The sequence below is a fragment of the Tamandua tetradactyla genome, chromosome 17 (assembly GCF_023851605.1).
Source record: "Tamandua tetradactyla isolate mTamTet1 chromosome 17, mTamTet1.pri, whole genome shotgun sequence".
Lineage (NCBI taxonomy): Eukaryota > Metazoa > Chordata > Mammalia > Pilosa > Myrmecophagidae > Tamandua > Tamandua tetradactyla.
Genome location: NC_135343.1, coordinates 75,312,706 through 75,331,538, shown reverse-complemented (window position 1 = coordinate 75,331,538; position 18,833 = coordinate 75,312,706). Strand labels below are relative to the sequence as shown.

The following is an 18,833-nucleotide window of genomic DNA, read 5'->3' as shown; positions in this document are numbered from 1 at the left end:
TTGAATAATATAGTTATTATTCTTTTGTGTCTGGCTTCTTTATCTCAGCATAATGATCTTGAGATTGAGTCCTGTTGTTGCTTATATCAATAGTTTGTTCCTATTTATTTTATATTTGCATTTTATTTATCTGTTCACCTGATGACAGACATTGAAGCTGTTTCCAGTTTTCAGCTATTGCAAATCAAGAGGCCATGAACATTCATGTACAAATATTTGCATAGACATGTGTTTTCATCTCTCTTGGGTAAATACCCGGAAGTGGAATGACTGGGTCATATGATAGAGTGTGTTTAACTTTATAAGAAACTGCCAAACTCTTTTCCCAGGTTGTTGTACCACCTGTCATTCTTCCAGTTGCTTCATTTCTTTGCCACTATTTGCTACAGTCAACCTTTTAAATTTCAGTCATCCTTTTGGCTTTGTTGTGACAGTGCCTCAAGGTTTAATTTTGCATTTTCCTGATGATAAATGATTGAAAACATATATTATGTCCTTTTTTGTCATTCATATACCTTCTATATCTGTTCCAAATCATTTACATAGTGTTTTTTTTTTAACTGTTGTTTGTCATCTTATCATTGATTTGTAAGAGTTCCTTATATATCCTGGATACAAGTTCTTTGTCTGATACATATATTGCAAATATTTTCTCCATTCTGTTCTCTTCTTCAATTTATTTTTCAATTTAAGTGGTTTCTATTTCTCTCTCTTTAGAGTCACTGATATTTTCTTCTATTAAGGCCATTCAGTAGATTTTTAATTTTAGGTATTACATTTTTCAGTTTGAAAATTTCTATTTGCTTCTTTCTTATGTTTTCTAATTCTCTGCTTGGTATTTCTATCGTTTCATTCATTATAGGGATATTTTCCTTTACTTCACTAATAATAACTCCTTTAACGTCATAATGACTCTTTTAAAGTATTCACATGATAATTTCAATGGTCTGCTCATCTCAGTGCTGACAGATGTCGATCATTTCCCTCAAAGATTGTTCCTCTTTTTCTTAATCTTCATGTGTCAAATAGTTTTGAATTTTATCCCAGATGTTGTGTTGCCTCTCAATTCTGTTATGTTCCTCCAAAAGGTGTTGATGGTTTTATTTTAGTGGTAATTAACTTAATCATACTCAATTTTCAAACTCTGCCATGCTAGCATTGTACAGGGGCTGCAAACTCAGTTCCCACTGCTTTCAGTTTGCCCACTCCTGCGTGGCTCACGTGTCAGCCAGAGCCGTGAGAAGAGTTTATGCACAGACTTTTGGATTTCCCTTTTCTGACTCTTCTTTCTATGGTTTCTCCATCTCCAAATCTTTGGTGACCTTAGTTGCCCTGAGCTCCTTTCCCTGCTTCCTCTGGCTAGAAAGACAGAGACCTTCTACCAGAAAGTGAGCTGCCCTGTCCCACCACCAGGACCTGGTGACCCTTGGGGTAAAGCCATAATGTGAAACTCACCTGTATTAGTTAGGGTTCTCTAGAGAAACAGAATCAACAGGGAACACTCACAAATATAAAATTTATAAAAGTATCTCAAGTGACCACAGGAACACAGAGTACAAAATCCACAGGACAGGCTGTGAAGCCAATGATTCCAATGGAGGGTCTGAACGAACTCCACAGGAGAGGCTTGCCAGCTGAAGAAGGAAGAGAGCCTGCCTTAAAAGCCTCCTTAAAAGGCTTCCAGTGATCAGATTAAGCATCACTGTTTGCAGAAGACACTCCCCTTTGGCTGATTACAAATAGAATCAGCTGTGGATGTAGCTGACATGATCATGATTTAATTCTATGAAATGTCCTCATTGCGACAGACAGGCCAGCACTTGCCCAACCAGACAAACAGGTACCACTACTTGGCCAAGTTGACACGTGAACCTGACCATGACATCACCTTATGTTACTTCCTCCAAAGAGATCTGAGAATTTCAGGTTGGGTGCTGCTGTGTGTACTGACCGAGGTGAAGATAACATGAAATCTTGGAACCCAAATGTAGCTGCAGAAGATAACCCTCAAAAGGAAAGGATTGAGGAGCACTGCATTATATTAACATCGAGTCATACTGATAAAATTTTATTTTTTTACATAAAATTTAAAAAATCTCTTCCATTTCTGCAGCTATACACCTTCTTCCCACTCCCAAAGAAGATGAATGGTATTGCCTCTTTTTCTTTTGTACTTTGAATTATCCAGAATTTTGCCCATTTTAAACTAAAACTCATGACTTGGGTTTTGAAGTCTGAAATGCAGGCATCAAATGTCTGTGTAGAAGCAGAGCAGAACTCAACATGGTCATCTGAGGATGAGTCATCTATAAAATGACACTGTAGGGGAGACATTATTGAGATGGATGAAATCATTGAGGAATCAAGCCAAGAGAGAGAAGAAAAGAGAATAAAAACTGACTCGGGAAATGCCAATATTTGGCCACCAGAAAAGAGGAAGGAAGAAGCAAAGCAAATAGATACTAGACATTTAGAGCAGTCAGAACACAAGCAAGGCAAGTTCCTAAAAATAAAGAAGTGGTCAGCAGAGTAAAATTTTGCAGAGAAAGGACCCAAGACATGCCTCTTGACCTCAGTAGTTGGAAGGTAGCTGCTATGGTGGAGAGAGCAGCGTTACTAGTGGGCTGGAGCTGTGACTTCATCATTGGAGAGAGATCAGTTGTGATTGAAGCATCCTGGGGAATAAATGTTGGGACAATTGGGGAGTGATGAAGAAGGAATGCAGACCCAGACCTCACATCATTCATCTAAGGAATGCCAACAGAAAAAGATATAAGGCCTCTGAATGACATTGGTGAGTTTTTTTTTGCTTACCCTTTCCATAACCTGTAAAAATGGAAGATAATATAGATCTTACTTCATAGGTTCACGATAAGAATTGAGAAACTTAATATACATAAAACCTCAAGAATGGTGGCTGTTCCACAGCAAACACTCAAATCTGTCATGGCGATAATGAAGAAGGAGGAGGAAGTGGAGGAGGAGATTGCATTTATTATCCTGATACATAACAAATTAATACAAATTGAGCAGCTTATGAACATGTTTATTGTCTGATAGGGCCAGGAGTCCAGGCATGGTTTAGCAGAAGCCTCTTTATAGGGTCTGTCATAAGGAGACAGGAAACTAATGTTTCATGAACATCTGCTGTGGGCCAAGTCCTGTGCAGTGCTTTGCATCCATCATCTCCCATGTGAGGTAACATCTTGCCTGACCTGAATGTTGATTGAAGGATGGGATAAAAATGACAAGATTGTGTTTTGTTCTGCTTACAGAATAAAGTGAAAGTACTTTGGCAAGACATAGGAAGAGCTTCAAGGGTTGTCTCCTGCCTATTGTTTCAGCCTTACCTCCCACCTTCACAGCCAGGTTCCCTTGGCCAAACCAAATAGGTAGGTTCTGAGCACTCCATGTCGTCCATGCCCCCAACCTGAGCACATGCTGCTCCTTCTACCTAGAATGCCCCTGGCAATGACACCAACACCCTGAACTCATCACCCTTTCAGCTCCTATCACAAAGTGTTGTAATTATTTTCTTGCCTGCTGATAATATCTCACTTGATATCAGTCAGATTAGGCAAGGTTATACTGCAGTAACAAACAACTCCCAAAGCTCTATGGTTTCAAACAGCACAGGTGTTGTCCTCTCTCAAACTTTCTGTTCTGTGCAAATTGTCGGATGCCTCTGATGATTGTAAATACTCAAGGATTCTGGCTGGGAGAGGCTCCATGTTGCTTGCATGATCCGCACAGCAAAGAGAGTGCTGCCTCTGCTCAGAAGTGACACGTGGCACTTCCCCTGATGTTTCATTGGTTGAATGAAGTCACGTGTCCATGGGGGCAAGGAGGTGTGGTCCCACCTGTGCTCAGAAGGAGAACTCCAGCTTTAAGGAAAGAACACTGTCCCCCAAATTTTAAACCTCCCCTAGACTTGGACTTGGCTCATACACTTGCTGAGATCTCACATGGCATCAGCATTTACCAAGATGTGTGTTCCTTGATGATCTGAGCCCCTATAGCATGCATCTCTGAATTCCCATGGAGGGCAAGTGCACAGTAGGTACACAACAAATTTTTCTGACCACTAAATGAGGAAAAGAATGTGGACAGGTAAGAGAGGGGTTTCAGATACTAAAAGCAAACCTCATGAAAACACAGTAAATTGTTTGAAGAAAAGGTGTACTTTTGTAAGGAGGATCATTTCATAAGATACTGCTTTGTGTTTGTTCTTTTTGAGTGTCACCTCTCAGTCCCAAACTGCTGGCCAGCTTCTTCTCTTTCTGTCTTTCATAAAAACACAAGAGTCCCTGGGAACATATCCTAGACTAGAGGAGGAGATATTTGAGGTTGGCCTTGGTGATGGGATGTCTGCTGGAAATGGGGGATAGAGTTGACCTGACTCCCCTGCTGCCTGAACATGGGGCAGGAGAGAAGAGGGAACACAAAACCCTGAATTTTGAGCCTGGGTGGTGAGGTAACTTGTCATGCCAGAAAGAGAAAAAACGGACAGAGGAGAGGAGTTATTTTGGGGAGAAACAATCACTTAGTGGAAGATGATGACAGCTGACAGATGCCTGGCACTGGTCCAGGCACTTTACAATGCTATGAAGTAAATACCATTTTTAATCCCCAGGTCCCAGAGGTAGAAAGTGCAGAACCAGGTACAGGCACACCGACCCATTCTTCACCACGGATCACCATTCAAAAATCCCAGCACAATCATTTTGGAAGCTGTGCAGCCTCCCCACAGATATTAGAAAAAAATAGGCATAGCCATTACCCAACGATTCCTGAATATGGTCTGTTATCCACACTGTGATTTTAGAGAACTCTGATTCATCTTTTTCCAAACAATTTGCCTATACAGGACCTTGGTTTATTTCTTTTTCTGCTTCTATCTTGATATAAGCAACATAGTGAAAGTAAAGGAGACATAAAGAGTTTACACCAAAGTTTAAATAGCGCCCAAAGCCCAGTAACAAGGCCAAAGATCCAAGGGGCAAGATCCAGGAGCAGGAAGCCCTCAGTCTTAGGAAGATGGTGCATTTGAGAACTTGCCTGGAGTCAGGTTGGAAGGGAGGCAGAGCTGGTTACAAAATTTGTTGGGTCCATTGCAAAATGAAAATGTGGGACCCCTTGTTCAAAAATTAAGAATTTCAAGATGGCGGCAGCAGAGCGTTTAACTAAGAGAGGGAGGGGTCCTCTGCAGATCATGGGCCATCCATCCACGAAGCGGGCCCTGAAGGTTGGTAGCCCATCTCCCCATCTCCATGGTCCCTGTCAGTCTGTTGGGTTTAAGTACATTGTTCAGACCTGACTATTTTCTCAAGACCTACAGCTCCTAGAGATTGGCTGGTGGTAGCAAAGGCACTGGTACCAGAGTGGGAAACAGAAATTGAGGTGCCCCTGACGACAAGTAGGGAGAACTGATTTAGAGCCCCAGCCCTGACCTGTGCATCATCTCCTCACCCTTTATATCTGTTTACCACAGGACTAGGTCTTTCCAGGAGACCTTCAGCTGAAGGACCAACCAGCATTTTAGACAGGGCCGAAGAAATGCAAACTTATAGAAGGTTCTGAATGTACCTTCTTTATCCTGTGGTCCATGGCCACCAGTGATGGGTTACATTTTCTCAGACCTTAGATAGATGTGGGGAAGCACTTCTTCATGCCCAAAGAGCCTTCCTACCCTCCACCCATGTCCCCCCATTCTGTTGAATGCACCCTTATTTTCCCAGTTTCCCATTTGGCATGTGTCTCTAGAGACTGCTTTCTAAATGAAAGATAGACTATCTGGCCAAGGATTGTCTTATTTTTGGTAAAATCTCTGACATTCTGGTGATAAATACCTCATAGGTTTGTAGGGAGCCAGTTTTCTCTCTAAGTTCTTTCCTTTTTAGGAAGCTGAAGCGTGGGATTTTATTGTAATAGTCATAATATGCACAGCAATGCTGATAATGCTTAATTCTGCTGACACTGTTCCAAGTGTCTTACATGAATTATCTCATTATTTGTCTCAAGAACCCTGTGAGGTTATCCTCTTTTATGAATAAGGGCCTGAAATGTCAGGACCTGACCTCAAGTGACATCCTTATTAAATGACCAGCATAGGACTTGAAACTAGGTGATTTCCCTCCAGAGTCCAGGACTGCAACACTGTGCTCTACCTTGTACTGACTGGTCAAGCGGTCACCTTGAGGGCCCATGGCGTGCAGGGCAGGAGTAAAGCCAGGCCGGCACATTTCAGGGGCTTGTATTTTAGTGAGTATGTTTGGCTCTGAGAACATACACACGGCACATTCATATACTCGGTCAGCATAGTAAGGCCAGCTGTGAAGATGTATTTCTGGGCTCTTACCCACCAATGGGTGGCATGCGAGGAGATGCAGCTGGGCTCATCGTTCCTTTCCTGCCAAGTGTTTGGACTCTTAACCTATCAAAAGTTTTAGAGGTCTCAGCTTTTAGAACCACAAACTAAACACAGGCATATTTATTTTTGAATCATTTTTACCATGTCGGTACATGTTTTTTATGTGCTAATACTGTTTAGTGGAAGAAGAGCTCATGCTTAGTTCAAACAAATCCTTAAGTTGGAAAGAATGCATCTCACTTGCCATCAGTTGCTGATCTTGGTGGGACAAGTATGCAGACAGTGGAACACTTGGAGTGTTTGGAGTGTCCATGGCAGGAGAGGTTAGCTACTTGCAGAATAAACACCCCCAGTAGAAACTGCAAAACCTGCTGTTCTTGTGCTTAGCAGTCTTATGTAGCATCTGTTGTGTGTTATATGGACTCATTAGGCATTTTCTTCTTGGCTGAAGATAAATCAGTTACTTATTGTGGTTACATTTACAAAATCTTCTCAATTTTCCTCCTTGGTCAGAATGCCTTTTCCCTTAAAAGGACAACCCAGAACTTCTTTAATTCCACTAGTTACTCTGAGTGGATGAAGCATGTCCTAATTGTACCTTCAGCATGAAGCAGAAGCACTGATTTTTCTGTCAGGATGCCCTTTCTCTGGAATCAGAATACCCAAGTCATTAGTTGACTCAGAGTGGCATTTAATGGAGCCATTTACCAGTTTTCTCTTCCCCAGACAGTCTCGATGGTTGTTGCTTTTTTGGCCTATGCCTCAGTTGTAGAAAATGATGGAGGGATTTTAGAAGAGCAGCATACCTTCGGCAAGTAATGTAAATGAGCCTGATGTGTTTCTGTGACTTTCCTTTTTGCTGTCTTATTTCCACATTGTAGTAAGTATTTTCCTGGGAAATAAATGCCAAAATGTTAGGAGCACATGGAGGGGCTCCCTTGCCATTGGGTTGATATGGAGTGGACAGCTATCATTTATTAAGATCGTATGTAGACCCTGGCTGTTCATGATAAATTTCAATGATCAGGCAAACGCTATTAAGTGGTATTCACTGTTCAATGTTGTGGTAGTTATTGGAACAGCACACCTTCAGAAAGCACTGCCTCTTTCAACATCTTCCTTACCTTTTGGTGCAAGTGCTTGAAAATCTTGAAACTTCACAGTTGAGTTTACGAAAGCCTTGGTGATACTTAGAAAGGCACCAATTAAGCAAAGCCCAGGCTTACAGCAGCATTCAATTATCCAGTGGTGGGTTTAAGGACAGGTACGAGAGAGGAGGCTCATCAAGCCCAATGGATTATACAATGGGGATTTCATATCTGGTCTCAGCTTTTCTCTCCTTGAAGATCTAGAAGTTTAGAAAATTATCTCAACTACCACATGAATGTTTACAAAATGACCTAACTAACCTGCAATTTTTTTTTAATTTTAATTTTTTTAAATACCAAAACACACCAAGCAAACGCAAACAATCCTATTTTGATCATTCCATTCTACATATGTAATCAATAATTCACAAAGCATCACATAGTTGCATATGCATCATCATGATCATTTCTCGGAACATTTACATCCATTCAGAAAAAGAAATAAAATGAAAACAGAAAAAAAGTTTATACATGCCATACCCCTTACCCTTACCCCTCATCGATCACCAGAATTTCAAACTAAATTTATTTTAACATTTGCTCCCCCTATTATTTATTTTTATTCCATATGTTTTACTTGTCTGTTGACAAGGTAGACAAAAGGAGCATCAGACACAAGGTTTTCACAATCTCACAGTCACATTGTGAAAGCTATATCATTGTACAATCATCTTCAAGAAACATGACTACTGGAACACAGCTCTATATTTTCAGGCAGTTCCCTCCAGCCTCTCCATTACATCTTGAATAACAAGGTGATATCTATTTAATGTGTAAGAATAACCTCCAGGATAACCTCTCGACTCTGTTTGGAATCTCTCAGCCATTGACAGTTTGTCTCATTTCACTCTTCCCCTGTTTGGCTGAGAAGGCTTTCTCAATCCCTTGATGCTGAATCTCAGCTCATTCTAGGGTTTTTCTCATTCCCTTGATGCTGAGTCTCAGCTCATTCTAGGGTTTTTCTCAATCCCTTGATGCTGAGTCTCAGCTCATTCTAGGATTTCTGTCCCACGTTGCCAAGAAGGTCCACACCCCTGGGAGTCATGTCGCATGTAGACAGGGGGAGGTTGGTGAGTCTAACCTGCAATTTTTGAGAAGGATTACAACTTCTCCTGTCCTCCAACTTGGAGGAATGGGAGAAAAACTCTAATTTTGCCCCTTCCAGATGTACTTATGGATCAGGTAGTTAGTATTTATTTAATCTCTCCTCCCCACTGAAAAAAAAAAATCAGACAATCTAGTGGGAGCCTCACACTGCAGATGAAGTCAACATAGAAATATAGAAATGAAAAAAGTAAAGAAATCAAGTGCTGTGAAGACTCTAAACATGAGGAGGACACAGTCCCAGGGCCCAAGGAGCTGATGATCTGGCTGGGGACCCTTCTGCCCCCTTGAGTGGTCTGTGACTGAGGTCTATATCCATAGCATGTGGGGCATCCTGCAAAAACAACAAAGACAGAAACCCTTCTAGGAAGGTGAGAAAACGTCATTTCAACCCCAAGAATTGCTTGTTCATGTTCCCAGCAGAATCCTCCTCATAAGTAATACCCAAACATAAAGGCCTTTTACACCCCGAGCCCCAAGGCTATGAGATGGAGATGGGGTAAGTGTCCTTTTGACATTGCTTGTCGTATAAGATTCACGCAAAAAAGATGCTATTTGAAAGCAGAAGGGTCCAGAAATCATTATTATGATAAACCTTACATCTGTAGGGTACCTCACTGTCTGAAAAGTACCATCACATTTATTAACCTATTTGATCACTAACATGACCCTATCAGAGTGGGAGGAAAGTAATTTTTAAGAATCTGCTGTGACCAGAGGTACTGCAACAGACCCTTTCATGAAAGCTATCTCACTAACTCTCTCAACAATCCAGCCAGATGAACACGATGTACCCATTTTGGTTGAGGAAACCGATATTTGGGAAAAATTATGGACTCACTCAAGTTCACACATGGTGGAAGGCTGGTTGATCCATTGTTCAAAGTATTTATTGCCTGTTTCTATCTCCATATTGTGGTGAGTGAGCCCCAAGTTGCCCCACTGATGTCAGGTTTGGCTACATTGTTGCTTTAGTCAATGAAATGTGTGTCATTTCTGAGAAGATGTAAGAGCCACCATAAGGTTCAATGGTTCCACTATGCTTCCTTTCTGAACTCTCTGCCATGGGATCACACAATTTCCCAGCTGCTTCTTCAGCCAGGGTCACAAAACGGAGATGTTGAGGATCAGAGCCCCGAGTGCCCACCTCGAACATGTAGTGTGAGCAGAAATATATCTTTGATGTTGTAACCCCCTGAGAAGTTAGGGTTGCTTGTTATTGTAGCATAACTTAGCTTGAGCTGACAGATACTGAAGTCAAGACTCAAGTCCAGGACTGCCTGGCTCCAGGGGTTCCATTCCTACCATACAGCACTGCCTCTCTGTGAGGGAGGAAGTTTCATTGTCCTTATATTATGGAAAGAAAACTGAGTTTCAATGAGATTAGGTGATTTGTTTAAGGTCACATTCTTCTTAGGATCAGAGATGGGACTCAAACCAGAATTTCTAATTCCAAACTTGATGGTTTTACTAGCATACTGGGATAAGAAAGGGAAATTCCAAGCTATTGCACAGAATACCTCCAGGGGGTACCATTTTCTTACATCACTGAGGCCCCCTCTGGACTCCTGGGGCAGGGCTCCCCTGAAAGTTTATGGACTAGGCATTTTTGTCAACCCAGTGTGCTTTTACCTCTCCCTTCTTTTTCTGGTGACAGAAGCTTCTTTTTAACAAGAAGCCAATATAGTTCAAGTAAAACTGACCTCTCCTTCTGTTCTTTGCCGCAGATGTGGGCACATGAGCTAAGCCTGGTCTATCAGAGTTTCCCACTTGTTTTCGACTGTGATCAGTTCTGAGCTGTGTCAAGCTGGACCAATCAGAGTTCTCTCTCAAACTTTCTGCAGGTGAGAAAAGTTTTCCTGAGAATGAATGTAACACAGAGAAAGGTAGAGCCCAGAGATGAATAGAGGAAATGAGACATTGAAATGACATATTTGAGCTCCTTGATCCAGCCATGCCTGCAGCCAGAAAGATCTACCCTTATACTTTTCAGTTATATGACAAGTTCATTCCTTTTCTGGTTGCCATTGTTGAAGCTGGTTTGGGTTGGGATTCTGCCACTTGGAACTGAAGAGTTCCTCCCATTTTATAAAACAGCATTACTGAAACGTTTGATGTACTTTTAGGCATGATTGATGCCCTCTATCATCAATTCAGTTTTATTACAGAAAGGTCTCAGCCAGCCAGCAGGCTCTACATGACTGCATTGCTAGTAACAGGTGTAACATAGCATTTCCATGAGTACCTTGAAGGCATGATATATTTTATTGGTATTAAAATGAAATATTTCATACCTGGCAAAAGTACTATAATACAATTCAGTTGCACACACACAGACACACACACACACACACACACGCTTGGGGCAGCTGCATTGCAAAGCTGCTATACTTAATACAGCATGCATCCACCAGCAGGAGGACAGAGGGGATCAGCCACTGAGAACAGTTAGGGGCTCCACTGTGGCAGCCAGCCCACAGCAATTTCAGTCCAGGCTTCCATATGAAGAGATACCAGCCCACACCCAAACCCTGACTCCTATGGAAAATATCGATGGATTCATTAGTTACAATCGTAGCAGTTCATAGGAGCAAGGTTCTTGCTAGTGATCCCTGTTTTTAGTCTATTAAGTGTCCCTGCTTGAACCTTGAGTGCCCTTCAAGAAGCCAACACCGTGGGAGTTACTTGTATCAGTGTGCATTGACCGGTCTCCTTTCTTGTTTCCTGGAGTAGAAACAGGCTACCTAAGTGCCCTGGAGAGCGTTAGTGTACTAAAGAAGATGGAGAAGAAGACACAAGGCGGTGGCCGTACAAACTATACTTCTCCAGCATCATCACTCTCCCAAGTGCCAGGTCTGCCCCACCCAGGGGTCACCACCAGGTATTTCATAGCTTATGACAAGGTGACGTCACACAACCCAGCTCTACCCTCCCCAACTCCAGCTGCGTTCAGCTGTTCCTGTCTTCCAAGCCTTGCCAAGAGTCAACTCAATGTGGGGTTGAAGAGGGTGGGTCTTGGAAACAGACTGTCTGGGTTCATTAAGTAACTCTCTCATTACTGGGTGAGCTGGGGCACATTACTTAACCTCCCTAGCATAAGTAACATGCTAAGTTCATCTGGGTTGTAATGGGGAAGGAGTTAACATCCAGAAAGTGCTTATTTAGCTCCTGGCGCAGAGTAAACTACTCAATAAATTTCAAAGATGATTCCAAATTCTCTGTCCTGTTGAGGCTGAACCATCAAAAAATATATCTGGTTAATCGTAGTGTGTTTCCCAACAAATGCTCTCCTCCTGGGAGCTGGCCACCCAGATATGGAGAAGCTGGGATGTCTTGGAGGACAAAGGGCTGGTCAATCCTCCACCCAGGATGTACCCAGCATGCATGGAGGCCCCAAGGATCTTTGAGGGAGCTACTGGGGTAAGGAGGCCCCCCTTCCCCCCATCCCCTAGTTTCCCATCAACTTGGAGGGAATCCCTAGGGGCTCTCCTTGCTCAAAGTCCCTGGGCCTGGCAGCCCAAAGTGAATAGGCTGGTGCTGTGTAGACTGCAGCCAAACTGCTGAGCATTCGCATCCAAGATTCTTGACCAAAGCGAGCCTTATGCCAAAAACCCAGGCTTGGCTGTTTTCTCATGCCAGGAAAATCCACTTTAAATATTGTATGTTGCAATACGTCCCAATTATTCCTCTTCGCCTTTCCTCGGCTCCCCCACCCTCACCCCACTAGCTTCCAATAAATAGCTGTAAGTTTTGGGTTTGGAGATTTTTGGTTTTTTTCCACAGACACAGCAGTATTTTCAGTTTGAAACTCAACTCCTTGTTGTCCTGATTCTTCCTGACAGAGCCCTCGTGCTGCCTGAGTGGCCCCTCTTCCACCTCTTCCATTTTCCTTAAAATCATCAGAATTTCCAAACGGGCTGCTTCAGGTCCCCCACCCCCTTTTCCTTGCTGCCTGGGTGAAGGGTCTGGGCACAATACCCAAGAGCTCTGAAAGGGCCTAAGTAATTGGGCAAGGCAGCTGAAGCAAAGGTTGTGTCTAAATTAAACTTTCCAATGTGCTCATGAGAGATTTCCTTTTTTTGGCTTTTGATTGCTTTTTAAAAAACACGTATCATTTCCTAAGTAAAATGTGAATCCCCTCCCCACCCCGAGAACACTTTTCCGCCTTATAAGCCTCAGTTAGGCTATCACCTCCTCCAGGAAGCATTGACCCTTCCCTCCTCCCGGCCCCCTGTCACACTTTCGGCAGGGACCTGCTAACCCTTTGGGATATAAAGTGCTAAGGTGAGTGAACACCTGAGCTCTGCCTGGCCCTCTTTGTATGCCTGTCAGCCCAGGGTGTGGTATTTGGGAGCACAGAGAGGAGTGGATTTTGGGAAAAAATCCGTTTGAATTTTTTTATGTGCTCAATTTTTTCTTCGGGGCATGTGGAATTAAAAATATTTATTAATTGACTACTATACAGCAGGAACCATGCTATGTTCATCCCTACAACAAGGAAGGATTTGGATGTGATTAAAGAGAGGGGACATTTGCACACCAGTGTTTATGGCAGTGTTCCCAATTCACAATGAATGGAGGTGGCCTAAGGGCACATAGACTGAAGAACAGAAGGGGAAACTATGCTGTCTACATACAATGGATTACTGAGCAGCTGCAAGAAGAAATGAAGTTGTGAGGCATTCACAGATCAAGATGAATGAACCTTGAGGACAGTATGTTGAATGAAATAAGCCAGAAAGGAAAAGACAAATATTAATACGGTTCACTAATATGGATTAACAATAATGTGCAAACTCTGAGAATTGAATTCGAGAGCACAGGTTATCAGGTGAAGGCTTATTGTAAAGGGTTCTAGATTGTAAACTCTTACAGAAGTCACATCTGTTCGGGAGTTGTAACTGTTATTTCTAAATTCTGAGATGCTGAACTCTTTCTGTATAACCTGATCATTCCCTGGAAATTCAGGTATTTGTATCACACTTGAGACTCCGAGCTAGAGTTCTGCAGCTATGAAAGTCAACATTACCCCATACAGCAACTGTTAAAAACCCCAAAAAAGTGACCCGAAGTCCATCATTGATATGAATGAAGCTGCTTGACTAAGGTAAAGCAGCCTAAAGGGTAAAGGATGATATGGACTGTATTTTAAAACTTCAACTTCTGTGTGGGACCAAAGGAAGAGATGTTTATTTGGTGCAAAATTTAATTTTTGGTAACACACTATCCAATCTAACTTGTATGGTCAGCTTATTTGAACACCATAATTACATGGACCCTGGAATAGGGATTGAGATCTTGTTGGTGTGTACAGCTTGGTGGGATGCCCCAATATATCCCAGAGTAATCTGAGCAGAAGATTAAAAAGTATTTGCAGGGCGGGCCACGGTGGCTCAGCAGGCAAGAATGCTTGCCTGCCATGCCAGAGGACCAGGGTTTGATTCCCAGTGCCTGCCCATGTTAAAAAAAAAACAATGTATTTGCAAATCCCCCTTGAAGGACTGGGGAAAAAGGTGGAAATATTAAACTTCCCCACCTGGGAAAGACCTGATACTCTTGCAGTCATTGGGGACTACCGATTTGATGGGTCAGGTCCATGATCTTGGGGCTCGCTTTTATGAAGCTAAACCTATTTATGACTATGCCTAAGAGTCACTCCCCCACCCCCCCACCCCCCTGAGAACCTCTTTTGTTGCTCAGATGTGGTCTTTCTCTCTAAGCCAACTCTGCAAGTGAACTCACTGCCCAATCTCCTGCATGGGACATGACTCACAAGGGGTATAAATCTCCCTAGCAACGTGGGACATGACTCCAGGAGATGAGCCTGGCCCCAGCATCATGGGAGTGAGAAACCTTCTTGACCTAAAAGGGGAAGTGAAATGAGACAAAATAAAGTTTCAGTGGCTGAGAGATTTCAAATAGAGCCAAGAAGTCTGGAAGTTATTCTTGTGCATTATATAGATATTCTTCTTCACTTTTTTATGTACTGGAGCAGCTAGAGGGAAATACCTGAAATTGTTGAACTGAAATCCAGTAACCTTGATTCTTGAAGATGATTGAATATGTAAGTGCTTTTAGGTGTGACCATGTGGTTGTGAAAACCTGTGACTGACACTCCCTTTAACCAGTATATGGAGAGATGAGAAAGGGGGGGAAATGACCAAAAAAAAAGAATAAATAATAGGGGAGAGTGGGAGTATGGGATGATTTGGGTATCCTTTTTCACTTTGTTTTTACTTTTATTCTTATTCATATTTGGGAGGGGTAATGAAAATGTTCAAAAATCGATTGTGATGACAAATGCACAAACATACGATGACACTGTGAACCATTAATTGTATACTTTGAATAATTGTACAATACGTGATATATATATCTCAATTTTTAAAAATGCATACAGAAAAAAGAAATTTAGATTTATTCAATGTTTTTGCTTTACTTTGGAGCTCCAAGTTCTTTCTTGGCAGGTGAATTTGAAAATGAAAAATGTGGCAGTTTCTGAAAATAAAGAAGAGAGAGAGAGAGAAGTGAAGTGTTAGGAAGAATGAGAGGAAGGTGGAGTTGCAACTGGTAACTGGTCTCCAACTTTCCACTCCAATCTATTTATGGGCTATGACTCCTACCAAAGATGGCTCATGGGGGCAGAAGCAGGGAGAGGGAGGGGGGCTTTGGGTGGGGGAGGGGGCGTGCATGGTTAGAACCCCCCCCAACACACACACATGTGAAAGTGATTTGAATGCCACCTTCTGGAGGCATTTCTTATTCATTCCATCCCCCTCTCTCCTAGAGAATTGCAGAGTTACAAATTTCACAGCCTCTGCTGGTGGAGGTGACATTTCACGACAATCATTTGGAATGCCTGAGGTGTTAATTAATGCAATGGAGTCAGGGCAAGCACCCTTTCTAACAGAGACACAGAACTCCCGAGGCCGAAATGGGGTCTCCAATGAGGAGTTTAAAGAGTTTTGGATGCTTCTGCTTGGACAGTTACACAGGGATTGAATGACAACCTTGAATTTTTACTCTGGCCTGAACCGCTAGTTTCCTCTTGTGGAAAACGGAGTTACTGACTGGGTTATATGAAATTCCAGCTTTAACATTCTGTGATTCAGTAAGTTAATCTTTACCGTTTAAATATTTAAGACACAAAAAGTTGCTCACTTAGTTTTGCCACCTCTATGCATTTTGTATTCTCTTTTCTTTCACATTTTTAAGTATACATAGACATATATTAATACCATTTCGATACTGATTATTTCCTACTTGCTTGTTTCAGATAATATATTTTATAACTATTTTTACATATTTACATATAACTACTTGTTAATGATAATAAGCCATAAGATAGACAAGCCTTGATTTGCTTAATTACCTTATTGATAGGCATTTTAATTATTTCCTAGTTTATGTATTTTCATAATAATTTTATCACTTTCCTTTTAAATTGTTTCCTTACCGGTTTAGTGGTTGTTTTATATTGTTTTAGATTCTTCTATAGGATTTGACAATTTATGTTCCCAGAGGTTACCCACATGTCCCATGCCACCTACTTCCGCTTTTCACCTCAGCCTGCTCAGCACTGAACCTACTTTGGAACAGAAATAGAATAGTACTTGATTTTATTTGCAATTCTTTGATTATTAGTGATCTTATTTAATCATGTTCATTTACTGTGTATATTTGCTCTTCTGTGCCTTTTTTGTATGATCATGTGCTTTCCGCCATTTATTTAATGCTTCGAGAGTGTGTTTTCCTTTGTGTTCCAAACACTAGTACAGTAATTTTGCACATAAGTACTTTAATAGCTGTGATGCCTACCATCTAGCAAGCAATCTTTTTGCCATTTTTGTTGAAAATATTTCCTATATTCTGCTGATTTCTGGTTTTATGTTGTGATTTTTGGATGACAAAAGGACTGGGGGTTCATATAATGATAGCTCTAATAGCTACTGATCATTAATGCCTGCTGGGGGCAGATGCTGGTATCAGCAGCTCATTCACAACAATCTAAGTCTGTTTATGACATTTCCCGTTTATAGATGAGGACACGGGAGCCCTGAGAAGCTACACAAGTGGGTGGTAGAATATCAGGGTTTATTTTCGGTTTTTACTATTTAATTATTTAGTCTTATTACATTTTGATTAAAATAATTGTATATATTAGTTGTGTATATAACAATTATATACATCCTATAATTGCATGTATATACCATATAGCTGCATACCTTCACACAGAAAATGAAATAAGATCAAAAGACTTATACTAGAAACTGACAGTTACTTGTCCCTCTCCTACCCATGTCCTAATTCTCTTTTTGCAGCAGCAACTACTTTGAAATTTTCTAGCAATTTCTTCTGGTCATAACCTTTATATATCACTCAATTAGAGGCTTCTATTTTTATTTCTTGATTTATCAATTTTAGACTTTTTCTGTTTATTTCCTGCTGTGATAGATGTTTTAGGTCCATCGCCTCGACTCGCACATTCCTACTATAAGTAAATCATGGTCTTTAGTTAAGTTCATAAATGGTATTTATAATTTCATAACTATGCGAACATGGTTACTACTGAGTCAGACCAAGCCTTACGGTCCTTTTTCCTTGTTTAATAGCTTTCTCATGCTTCCCAGTCTCCCTGTCAGCTTTTAATAGTTTTTCTTTCTGTCTTACAACGTATTCCCACATTCTCTCGTGTTCCCTTAATATATAGCTTCCATTCCCTTCATCCCCAATGGCTTCATTGTGTTACCAAGTCTACTAATTCTTCCCTGCTCCCTCCCCCACCCCACATAGCCCCTTCTTGGAGTCTTATATCATTCTGTTCTAATCAGAACTATTTGCTCCCCATGTCTGATATACAGTTGTCATTTTGAGACTTCTTTTCATGGTTTTTCTGAGTTGGAGCCTCTATTTTATGAACCCCAAATGTTTCAGTTTGTTAAAGCTGCCCAAATGCAGTATACCAGAAATGGGTTGGCTTTTAACAATGGGGATTTATTAACTTACAATTTATAGTTTGTAGGCTGTGAAAATGTCCAAATTTGGCATCAACAGGACGATACCTGGTCTCTAAAGACAGGCTGCTGGCATCTGGGATACCTCTGTCACATGGGAAGGCACATGGCTGGCATCTGCTGGTCCCTCACCCCCAGGTTTAGTTGCTTTCAGCTCCAGGTTCCAGTGGCTTCCTCTCTCAGCTTCTGTGGGTCCTCTTTTAGCTTCTTTGGGCTTTTCTTTATGAGCATCTCTTAATTTCATCTCTCAGTTTCTATATGTGTTTCATCCTTTTATAAATGATCCCAGGAAGCAGATGAATGAGGTGGGTTGCATCTCAATTGAAATAACCTAATCAAAAGGTCCCCCTATAATGTATCTACACCCATAGGAATGGATGAAAAGGACATGGCCTTTTCTGGGGTACTTAACAGCTTCCAACCAGCACACTAGGTCTTCTTCTTTCTTTATTTTCTCCCTTTTGTTGGAATACATCTTCAAGTAACTTTCTTTTAAAAATGTGTCGGGAAATAACTATTTTGAGACCTTGAATGCTTAAAAACTTCTTTATGCTAACATTATCCTTGACTCATAAGTTTGCTGGAACTGATTTCTAAGTTGCAAATCATTTCTCAGGAGCTAGATGTTGAGCCCAGTCTGTCTGATTCCAAAACCACAATTGTTTCACCTGATATGCTCTTAGGCTGGGAATACAAGTCTGCTAATGTTCTCTTGGTAATTTTTTCCTATTGCTTCATATTGTAGAAGATCTCATCTCCATATTTATAATAGTTTATTTTCAGCAATTTTCCTTATACATAACTTTTTAATCCACTTAGAGTTTACTTTGGTGTAGAGTATGGATACAAATTCTTTCTTCTTTCCGGTAACAGTTATCAGTAGGGCAGCTTTTGGAGTATGTTAAAGAATACCCCTATGACCTTCCACTACACAAAAAAATTAATGAAACCTGCAGTGAAACACTCCTATCATTATGGCCAGCAGCAAGTAACTTGAAAGCAATCCTTTAAGAAGTAGTCTCAGATCTGCAACCAAAATTGTAAGTAATTGCTTACTCATATGATGCTCTAAATTTTCCATTTATACAATGGTGCTCCTCCCTGAATTTTTTGTTTTATTTTGTAGTCTGGCATTTCTAGAAAACTACAAATGAATTTTGGTTGACAAATGTGTATAGTGGATCATTTTCCAATGCA

At 41.2% G+C, this 18,833-nt stretch overlaps 1 long non-coding RNA gene across 1 annotated transcript; it reads left to right on the top strand.

Moving 5' to 3' along the window:
- The first annotated feature begins 2,561 nt into the window (after nt 1-2,561).
- Nucleotides 2,562-14,241, top strand: LOC143661767 (uncharacterized). Its single transcript, XR_013164814.1, has 5 exons — nt 2,562-2,794; nt 3,276-3,392; nt 10,350-10,466; nt 11,356-11,503; nt 13,088-14,241. It is a non-coding gene; the product is annotated as an uncharacterized LOC143661767 (long non-coding RNA).
- The last annotated feature ends 4,592 nt before the right edge of the window (nt 14,242-18,833 follow it).